Below are 8,205 nucleotides of genomic sequence, written 5' to 3'. Positions count from 1 at the left end.
TTGGATTTTATACGTAAAGCCGCCAATCATGTCCATGTTTTTATTCCTATCTTTTCACGGTGATTTTTTTCTGTTCCATCATTAAATAATGGTTTCCCCATTCCTTCACGGAGATTCTGCATTACTTGAAACAATTATTTGTGAGCTTCTTTCCATCTATTCAGTTACCTTTATAACCACAAGTATCAATATATTTCACCGTGTCCAGCTTCGTACAAAGAAATACAAACTCCTTTTTTATAAACCGTTGTCTGTCCTTTTATGAGTCACACTAACTTTTAAGCATTATTTGATTACTGACATATTTTTGTTCTTCAAGTCCACATTTTATCATGTGTGTCTGCATTCCTCTGTGCAAAAGTCCTAATAAGGGCATTTATTCAAAATGGCAGTTAATCAACCAAGTCCAGTCGCATTCATTTTACAGGATAAGCTATTTGTTTGAAATGTATATACATTATTATTTGCTGCTAAACCGCATCTCAGCTGTGAATGCAGTAGATTTGCTGATTGTCATTCTGCTGTAGAAATGCATCATTACCTTAAGCACAGTTACAAATGTGCTGTATAGCATACTGAGAATAAACAGGATGACGAAAGTCATGATGGATAAGGAGCTGTTGGCATCTCCATCGACACTTTCTAGTTCGTTTTCTTCGATGCCATAGTCTCCTGGGTATTCCATTATTTCTGGGTTATCTGCAATTAATGGATGAATATTTAAGCAAATTTCGTCACGTTGAGTAAAACTTTCAGGTCAAGTATCTGCAATATCATGGCACTAGCAATCGTGAGATATTTAGCACATTTGTCAGCAGACTGAGTGAATTCAAATAAAGGAATTAATGGCCTATCATCGGGCTGTCATCACAGAATAGATTGCAGAGTTGTCAGAACAAGCAAAAGAGGGCAGAGAATAGCAAGCATGGCTTTGTCAGAGAGACGTCATGCCTATCATATTGGTTAGAATGTTTTGAAAGTGCAATAAAGTGTGTGGACAGCGAGAGTTTAGTTGAAGTAACTTATGCATGGATTGTAGCAAAGTTTTTGAAAGACCCCTTACTGGAGATTGATTGATATGGTTAAAGTATGTAGACTTGGGGTAAATTTGGCATGCTCGTACAGAAACTACCTCAGCAATAGGACACAAAGTGCAATGGTAGAAGGCTGTTTGAATAATTAAAGGCTTGAGTGCAACGATGCATCACGAGGATCAGACCGAGGACCCTTATTGTTCGTTATATACATAAACAATTTAGATTAAAAAAAAGTCGGGGTGATATGAATCAAATGTACAGAAGACACCGTGTTTGTTTGAATGGTCAATAGTGAAGATCCTTGTGGGTTATTTGAAAATATAGATAAGATATTGAAATTGGCAGACCTGCGGCAGATGGCAATTATCCCAGATAAGTGCGAGATGGTGCACTTTGGAAGAAGAAATGAGATGAAGGAGTATCATGAGACACTTACTTTCATCTATCGTGGTATGGACTATGAGAAAGTAATGTTGGGCTTGTACATGATGTTAGTCTGGCAAGAATTGGAGTATGATGTGCAGTTCTGGTCACGTCACGACAGGAATTATGTGATAGGACGAGAGGGGATACAGAGAAGATTCACCGGGATGTTGACTGGACAGAGAAATTGAGCTAAATGGAGACGCTAGATAGATTTGAATCGTTCTAGTTAAAGCAGAGAAGACTGAAGGGGCCATGATTGATGTGTATAAGATTATGAAAGGTATGGCAAGCTCTAATAGGGAGCACCTGTTCAATAACAACAGGGAGTAATTTTATGGGAAGGGGCAGAGGGTTCAGAGTGAATTTAGCAGAAATACTTTAGTCACTCAGCATGTGGTGCGAATCTGCAATGCACCACCTGAGAAGGTAACGGAGTCTGGAAACGTTACAAACTTTGGAAAAAGAAATTGGATAAGTATTTCAAATATCACAACATTCAAGGATGTCGGATAAGTGAAGGCAGTTGTGATTAGCGCACATTTAATGGTAGTTATGTTGGTGCAGATTTGATGGAGCAAAGGGTCTTTTCTGTGGTATTCTGATTCTGTGAATCTATGTACCTTCAAAATGCATTAATGTTCCATACAAATGTACTTTTTCACGTTTGGGGGAAAATGCTTTATGAGGCTGACAACAGCATTGGGTGATCAGCAACCAATATCTTGCGTCTTGATACCAATAACAATTAAATAAAATCCAACTAAAGGAATTACACTTTACACTGTTCTGTCCAGAAAAGTCAAAGGCATTAAATGGCTAACTGAATGCGGAATCAGATGCTAACTTTATATTAAAGATTACATGAAAAAGGCAACGCAAGGGGATAGGAGATAAAACGTCAATTCTCGTTTAAATACTTGACATTTGAAATACTTATCCAATTTCTTTTTTCAAAGTTTGTAATGTTTCCAGCCTCCGTTACCTTCCCAGGTGATGCATTGCAGATTCGCACCACACGCTGAATTTAAAGATTTAAGGCCTGTTCAGTACAGCTTACTATGTATGTTTCTCAATTCAGAAGGACACAGTATTCTCTGTCATTTGACATTTGTATAACTCCTTGTGATGTTTTACAATTTTCTATGTGTTACATGAGTTTATATGCAAAGAGAAATATTGTTTCTCTTCCTCTTGCGACTTCAAGTCAGCGACTCAACAAGATAACACACATGGACTCACTTTGTTACCGAGTCAAAAGAGAAATCACGTCATATGAACTCATTTTTCCTGTTTTGAATCATGACTTCATTCCTGTAAGTAATTCACATATCTCCAATTGGCTTTCAACTTTATCCAAAATGATACATTTTAATTACAAACCATATCCCGATGACAAAGTTACATTGACTGGTTTGAAGACACCTACATAGGCAATATGTTACGGTCAAGCATGAATGAAACCTTGCAGAACCATAGAAACATACAAAATTACTGCAGGTTATAGCATCTCAGGTGCACATCCAAACTGGATGCAATTAACTTGGGGATTTTTGTCACAACCACCAAACCAGAAAACAAAACTCAGACAGCTCCGAGCATCTGGGAGAAATGTTTTTCTTTCTCTTGATTCCCCTGTCGTACTTAAAGGTACCCACTGGTTGAATACGGTCAGTTATCGTTTTCTAATTAGAGAATGCGGCTACAACGAATTTACTTTACCCATCTCTCATGCAGTAATGTAACTCCCTCTGGACTCACCTCAATAATAACACGACTTCGCTGCCCATACTATATAACCGCCTCATTGTTTCGCACTGTTCAATTTAGTTGGACTCAGGCACCTCCCTTGTAAGGTAAACAACCATGGCACCTTCACTGAAAAGTCCTTATAACATTCTTGTTGTACTTGTTGTGCTCTACCTGGAACAGCTTTGCCTTTCCAGGGATATGGTGGCTTGAACTCGATACAAAACTGCTCAAACGATTTTTCAAGCAACCCAAATATTTCCAGCATTGCACCTATTTTGAATTATACATTTCATCAAAACAAGGTAAATGCCTCAATATTTTACACATGCATTTTTTCTAACCAGTTTATCTCCTGTTCCTCAGCAATCACGGAACTCTGGACATAAAATCCAAACTCTCTAACGTCCTCTGCACTTCATAAATTCTCACTGACAGACTAAATTCAAATTGTCATATTTCAACGATCGAATTGAACCATTAATGTAAAGCTACCTTCGACAGCCGATATCAAACGTATAAATAACACCATCAACTTTGTATCATCAGCGAAATCCAGTTCAAATCGTTTGCATTAAACTCTAAATCGCTAAATCACACCGAAAATTGCGAGGGATACAATACTAAGTCGTGTCAGAAAATACTGGAGATGGTCAACAAGAAAGACAGTCTGCACTTTTAAATTTGGCTTCCTGCCGTGAATTAGTTTTGCATCCGAACTTGTCACATTCTCTTGTATTCCATGGGTTCTATCTTTCTGGCCAATCTTCCACTTTGGACTTCGTCAAATTCCTCACCATATTCATTTAGGCAGTACCCACATTACTATCCCCATGAATCCCCTTGGTGTTATTGCACCAAACAATATCAATTAACTTCGTAACACACGATGTTCACTTCACAAATTCAAACCGACTTTTCGTGATTAGTCCATTCCTATCTTGGTAGCATTCCATCTGATCTCTAATTATTGGTTCTGTACATTTCACTGCACGGAGTACAGACTAACTGGCCAAAACCGATATGGTCCACGATCAAAGCATTATCCAGGCTGAAACATTTGTAGACTTATAATGACACGTCTCTGGTGCCTCACATGCATCTCATTAGAACTGGAAAATGATCCTTTCAGCATCTATTATTTCCTCACTGGCTTCATTTTACCACGAGATACTCATGCAATTTCATGAAGGTTTCTCTCTGTATTACTTTCATTATCATTATTATTCTTTTCTAATATCTTACTGGACTCTTTTTTAAACTACATTGTCTGCATTAACTCCCTTCTTCGTGAAGAGAAAGCATTCTGTAAGAAATAGTGACGATGCCCATGGCTCTTCGGCCCAACAATTTCATTATTCACCATCTTGCCTGAAAAAGCACGAAGAAAGTATTTTAAGATTTCATTAAATTTCCATTGTTTTCATCCTCTCGTTGCTTTCCAAATCTTTTTTTTTACTTTAATTGCCTTGAATTCTGCAGTTTTATGCTGTTTTTTCCATAGGAACTTGGAAACATACGGGCAAGATCAGAGATCAACACTAAATTTAAAATGTGATAGTTCCATTCGGCAATCTAATAGCAGCAGGGAAGAAGCTGTTCTTGAATCTATTCGTGGATGTGTACAAACTTCTACATCATCTGTCCGATCAAAGATGATGCACGAAAATGTAGGAGGGATGAGAGCGGTCTTTGATTATATGAGTTGCTTTCCCAAGGCAACGGGAAGTAAACATGGATTCCACAGATAGAAGTTTGGTTTACGTTATAGACTCGGCTGTCTCCATGACTCTGGTAATTTCTTGCAGTCATGGGAAAAGCAGTTGCCAAATCTCAGTATGATGAATACACATAGAAGAATCTCTATGTTGCATCTCTGAAAATTGGTCAGAGTTCTTCGGACATATCAAATTTCCTTAACACTCCTGAGGAAGTAGAGAGGCTGTTGTGCTTTCTTGAACATTGAGACGACATGGGAGGACCAGACAGATTGTTGATGACCAGCACTTCCGAAACTTGACGCTCTGCACCAACTTCACCTTAGCATTATTGATGCAGACCAGGGCGTGCCCTCAGCTTCACTTCCACAAGGCAAAGATCAACTCTTTCGTTTTATTGACTTTGACAGTGAGGTCATTGTCTTTACACCATCCTTCTAAGCACTCAATCACTTTCTTGCATTTGTTAGATTTCAATAACTATTATAATCAGGTTTTCAAGATGCTTTTTAGCACCAACATTCCCCATTCTCTTGGCTTTCCAAAGATATTCCTCTTCGAAAGTCGTCATGCCAGTCAGTAGAACCATGCACTTAATCCGCAATCTAATCCATCTGCTCTCTACTTGCTCAGACATCATGCTGTCCGTATCAGCTGGGAGCCTCCTGACATTCTCATCATGACCCATATAATTAAGTACTACTCATAATGATGGAAATCTAGTATTTTGTACTTATAATCATTGAAACAGCTTAGGAGTAACGAGTGCACAAATGTTGGTCATTATAATAACTCACTTGTAAGAACATTGCTACAACTTAATTATTGTTTGTGTATTCCATTTAGACTGACTTCATGCTTTCTTCAAATTAATTAAATCTTAATTAATGCCAGTATAATATCCGTCATCAAGAAATCTTTCATTCACACCAGGTATAGTTAACATGGAGAAATCAGTGCTCATAATGTTTTAAGGCAGTGGGATTTCATGTTCAAAATAATCATGATCGATGAAGTGGTGTACTTCTCACAGACTGAACTATTTCACAGAATGTTTTAGAAGCTCACATCCAGGGTTTTAGCCTGTCACTGCACTGTCAGGTTGAACTGATCTACTGGGTATTCTCAGCAACAGCTGAAACTGGCATCCATCTAAACTCAAAAGCAAATCATTTTTAATTTACTCATGTGCAATTGATAACAGGACTTCAGTGAGTTGAAGGAGTTCACATCGATTTACTGAGGAACAGACGATGAAAAATAATGGGTTCAGATCCCCAGGAGATATTTCAGCACTGTGGATATCGATTGAGATCTTGAGAAGAAGATTGTAGGCAACACCGGAACTTTATTTGCAGTTCTGCCTGATTGAAAACTATTGCTCAAATCGCTGACATAGCATGGTCACTTCCACAGTTCATCAACTAACCGGAATGTAAAGTCGCGGATCCTGCAGTAAACGAGATTCTTTTTTTAACATGAAGAGATACCACACACAAAAGTTCAGCAGTTTGTGTGATCGTCAAATCAAGCAAGATTATACATTTACATATTCTACTTCAGTAGCAGCATCATTCTTCAATTCACAGGTAATATAAAACATGGATAGATAGGTTGACCTGAGGAATCTGCTATAGTTACTGACACCTCCAACACTCTGGACTAGCGGGACACTATATGGCACTGTGTTTCTCTTATATAATGAAACAGCCACTGCACAAACAGATGCCACATACCGCATTAGAGATATTTTCTCATTCAGAAGACGTCTATGGATACACAGAACAAACAATTGAAGTTCAGCTCTCCAAACACTAATCAAACAAGGACAGTAGTCACCTCACATTAAACAGACGTAAAAACGCACAGATACGTCCGACAGCATGGAAAGATGTCACATTGAAGAGCAAAGCAGATTGTCACACGCGGATATGCAATCTACTGAGAACAAGTATCCCATGTCATGAAATAGCGACAATTGCTGAATGTAAGAAGTCTCATCACATTCACGAACAACAGGTCAGACACTTATGTTCACCTGAGCAGGTCACCTGAGCGTGGCCCCTCACATTGGTGTACACCTTCGTGACCATGTAGAAATTTCAGAATCACACTCCTTAGCACTTCTCTCCCATAAACTATTCAGAACACATATGTTATTAAAAACTTAGATCAGAATGCTCAATGAGAAATTTGTGCTTTGTTGATTCGAAATGTCATAAAAGGTTTGTTAAAGAGTTTTACCTGTCATCTTAAAATGTAGGTCATTTCAGAGAACAGGCATCGTAAAGTCAGAAGAACTTAAACACCTGGCAACCAATTCCCCAGACTACTCTATTGGTTTCAGCTTATTGTGTGCAAAATGCTAGCATAAAAATTTAGATAAAAATAAAAAGAAATTCTGCATCCTGTAAATCAGTAACAAAAGCAGACGTTGCTCAGAAGGCTCTGCAATCTGTCAGCATCTATGGATAGAAATCAGAGTTAACGTTTCGGGTCGACTCACACTATTCATTGGTTCTAAAGAAGATCACTCGCACAAAACGTTTACTCTTACTTTTTTCTCTCCACAGACACTGACAAACCAACTGGTAATTGAAACATGGACTGTTTGGTGCACAGGTTGTAAACGCCACAATGCTATTCCAACAATGATATCATCAGTAAATCGATGTGCTCATCATCTAGCTGGAATTTACATTTGCATGTTATTAGTCAGGGCCAGCGTGCCGATTCCACATCGATGAGGTTCTAAGCATGGTGTCTTGTGGCGATGCAGTAATAATGCTGTGCGAGTGCGATAAGACATGCCTTAGCAGAATATTTTGGAAGACTGGTTAAGTGAAGTTAAGTGTCGCCAATCACAAAATTGAATGACCGAATGTCATTCAATGAACACAGTGATGGCAATAAAAATCTGGAAGTAAAAGAGGCCAGAACTGTATGGGTGCAGAAATTTTAGTGAAAATAAATCGGAAGGGGTCACTGAGACTGTGATGGAAGAGGATGTGGCGGAATTTAGACACGTCAGGAATAATTTTGTAAGGGAAGCATGAGTGGACATTATTGAATAGTTCAGTGGTGATGGATGATTGGGAACTCCTGCGAATTCATATGCCACGTAATTTAAGACTATAGAGAGTGGAAAATATATAGCAGACGACGAGTGTTGTCAACTGTCAGTGCGGAAGACATGATGTTGTTGAAAGCAGATTAAACCAGAAGAAATGCAGTCATCTTCTGGGTTCAGTGATCGGTTTAGAAATTCAGTTTAAATG

This window comes from Chiloscyllium punctatum, chromosome 36 (genome assembly GCF_047496795.1).
Source record: "Chiloscyllium punctatum isolate Juve2018m chromosome 36, sChiPun1.3, whole genome shotgun sequence".
Lineage (NCBI taxonomy): Eukaryota > Metazoa > Chordata > Chondrichthyes > Orectolobiformes > Hemiscylliidae > Chiloscyllium > Chiloscyllium punctatum.
The sequence above is the reverse complement of the archived record's forward strand: the minus strand, read 5'-3'. Positions refer to the sequence as shown.